This window comes from Galeopterus variegatus, unplaced genomic scaffold, assembly GCF_000696425.1.
Source record: "Galeopterus variegatus unplaced genomic scaffold, G_variegatus-3.0.2 Scaffold1971, whole genome shotgun sequence".
In the NCBI taxonomy this organism is placed as follows: Eukaryota; Metazoa; Chordata; class Mammalia; order Dermoptera; family Cynocephalidae; genus Galeopterus; species Galeopterus variegatus.
In genome coordinates this window covers 186561-190080 of record NW_007728082.1, presented here as the reverse complement: position 1 = coordinate 190080, position 3520 = coordinate 186561, and positions in this window count along the sequence as shown.

Below are 3520 nucleotides of genomic sequence, written 5' to 3'. Positions count from 1 at the left end.
TGAACAAAATTCAGAGACAGTCCTTCAAGATTCATTTCCCAGTGAAATTTTGTCCTAACTAGGTTAAGCAGAATTTCCCATGGTACTTGCTTAGTGCTTTTGAAAACATTTCATGAAAATGATGTTCACAATGAAACTGTTGATATGGAATTAACTTGGGGGAACTTTGGAAGATTATATGCTTATGGTTATTAGTGTTCCTCTTTGTTATGTATTTTTGTGACTCAACTTAATAATTCAAACTATGATATGGAAAACTTCTGAAAAACAGGTGGGTTTTAAAAGGAAATATGTACTCTTTGTTTTATGAGGAAAATCTTCTTATTGCACTAAGATGGGCTACCTTCTCAGATGAAGGACACACTGTCATTGCATATATTGGACCACAGAATAAATGAGATAACAATATGATCTGTGGGAAGAGCTGCTCAGAGACATTCTGCAGGGTGACTTTGTACTCAAGGCACCTATTTTCTGGGCTTGTTGCATGAGTTGAAAAGAATGCTTGCTCTGATCAATTTTTGTAACAGTAAATCTCATAGCAACAAATACATAAGGCTGTGAAAGGAGCTTAGCTTTGGAGAATAACAGAATTGGGTTGTACTAATAATTTCATCACTTATCAGCAATGTAACTTTTCATACAATATTTAAATTCTTTGGTCTCTTTTTTTTCTTCTGTGTAAAAGTGGTTTATTTGTACCTACTCCAGAAAGCTATTGAGGAGATTAAAAGAATGAATGTGAGTACTTCAGTCACCTTGTCTTTGCCCTATGTATAGTCAAAATAATTTCATTATTTGGTAAACTTCTGCTATTTATCTGTTTTAACATTACTGTTATTTAATTGATAATCAAAATATGTGAGAAAATAGGATAGGGTTACAATTTGCTGGCACAATAAGTCATAGAAATATCTGATAGAAAAATAAACTATGAGGGAATATTATCACTACTCTGATTGATCAGCTATTTGGATGCCTGCTATGGAAAAGAAACATACATGTTAAATATAGCTCCATCTTCACTACTTAGAGGCAAAGCAAAAGAAAAAAATATTGCTTTAGTTTAGTCTTATTATGAAATAGTTCTTTTAAGGTTCAGAGGTTAGTGAAAAATTGGTAAAGGGCCTCACAAAAATGATTACATTGTGTAATGTTGAATATATTAATTTCCTGAGAAAAAACATAAATGAAATCAGTGAAAAATGTTTTTAAAAGATAAAGTTCAAGTGTGAGGGAAAATAATATATAGCATACTTCTGATTTAAATAGAAACTTTGATAAAAATCTGTTATTATATATCTTGTTGATTTGAGTTTATAAAAATTAAGTGTAAATTTCCAGTTTTAGTGGAAATCTGATGGTACAAATTTTTACTTATTTATTCATTTATATATTTTTACTGAAGGCATCCATGAAGAACTTCTCTTAAGGATGGTGTACAAAAGCGAAGATAAAATGAAGTATGTTTTACAGGAGAATGGATGTTTCATGAATAAATTGATGTGTGCTAGTAAATTCAATGTGAAACATTCCCTTCTTGATATAGCAGCAATTCAAGTGTAAGCAGGTTAAATTTAGGGTCTTCTTAAACCACTGTTTCTTGGTACTCTTTCTGAATGATGAATACTTCATTTCAAAAATTTATCTGGGGAATTTTATAGACTGGGAAGAGAAGGTTATTTTAGTTTTTTATATTGTGCTCAGATCTCTTCTTTATTGTTATTTTTATTCAGTTTAAAGAAACTTTTTTGTATAATCGTTTCTATTACAGAATGTTATTTAGAAAGAATTTAAAGAATGAGTAAAAAAATAAGAATAAAAAATAATAGTAAAAATATTTTTTAAAATTTTTATTTCAAGTGTGTATTTTCATTGGTGCCATCTGTAATTGAGAGCCACTTTGAAGTATCTTAAGAAGCTCAGCAACCTCTGGCAGTTTCTTGCATTTCTTCTGTCTTTACACATGTTTGTGACAGGAGTGAAGTGGCGCATTGCTAACCAAGCTCCCCAAGGACTTTTTAAAAAATTTCTGGTTTAAGAGATTATTCAAGCCTCATTCAACAATAATTCCTCTGACTACAACAGTCATTTTTCCCACTCCATCCTGGCAACAAGTCCTATTTGGTATTCCTCTATTCGTTTTTGTTTGTATATTTTTATAAAATATTCTTTCCCCAACTCACTGTAACAAGATACCACTCTGTACAAAGTCTAGTCAGACCTAATTTTTATATCTTTTGTATTTTCTTAGAATGAACTTCAGTTTATCAATAAATAGAAATTTTAAAATTTATTCTTGTGTATAGAAAACCAAACTGCCTTGTGTTAAATGTCCCCCTGAAACTAATCCCCACTGTAAATATGGAGGATGGGAAATCCTATTGTGGTAATTGAAAGATGGGACCTCGAAGAAGTGATTAAGTTGATAGATTAATGATGGCAGTCAGGGGTGTGGTTCTGAGGGCTTTAAAAGAAGAGCACTTGAGAGCCTCTGCTCCATCATTTTCTACCATGTGAGATCCCTACATTGCTGTAAAGCAACCACCACAGAAGACCCTCACCAGATATGTTACCTGGGCTTTGGACTTTCTACCCTCTGAAACCATTAGCAATAAATTTCATTTTCTTTATAAAATATCCAGTTGCATGTATTTTGTTATAAGCGAGAGATACAGACTAATACAGAAAATTGGTACCAGAGAAGTTGGTTTTTGCTTATGACAAATGCTTGACAATCTGGAAGTGGCTTTAGAACTAGGTGTTGAGGAGAGGCTGGAGGAATTTGTAGTAATAGGCTAGAAAAGCCTAGATGCTGGTTAAAGTTTAGAAGACAAGAGCATTAGGGAAAGTTTGGAATGTTTTAGAGAATGGTTAAATGGTGGTGACCAAAATGCTTATGGAAATATGGACAATAAAGACCATTCTAAAGAGGTCTCAGATAAAAATAAGGAGTTTATTGGAAACTGGAGCAAAGATCAGCCTTGATAAAAGCTGGCAAGGAACTTGGCTGCATTCTGTTCATGCCCCAAAGTTTTATGGAATGTGGAATTTCAGGGTGATGATACCGGGTATTTGGTGGAAGAAATTTTTAAGCAGCAATGCATTAAGGAAGCTGCATGGCTACTTGTGACAGCCTATGCTGAATTATGAAGGAAAAGGCATAAGGTAAAGCCAGAATTTATAATTCAAAAGAAAGCAGAGGGCAAAAAATTGGAAAAATTTCAGCCTAGTCACAAAAGCAAGGGATGCTTTGCTGTGGAGAAGAGTACAGAAGAAAGGAACTATCAAGAGAAGGGAAAAAAGACCTTGAAGGCATTTAAAAGATCTTCAAGGCTTTGTCTTTCATTACTGGTCCAGAGGATTAGGGAGACAGAATGGTCTTGGGGAACAGGCCTGAGGCTCCTCCCACAGGCTCACTGGCCAGGGCCATGTCAGGAAGCTGCTTTCAGCACCAGCACTCCAGCTACTTTGGTTGTTCCAGCTGTGACTTAGTTGGCCCCAGGTATGGCCAGACCTG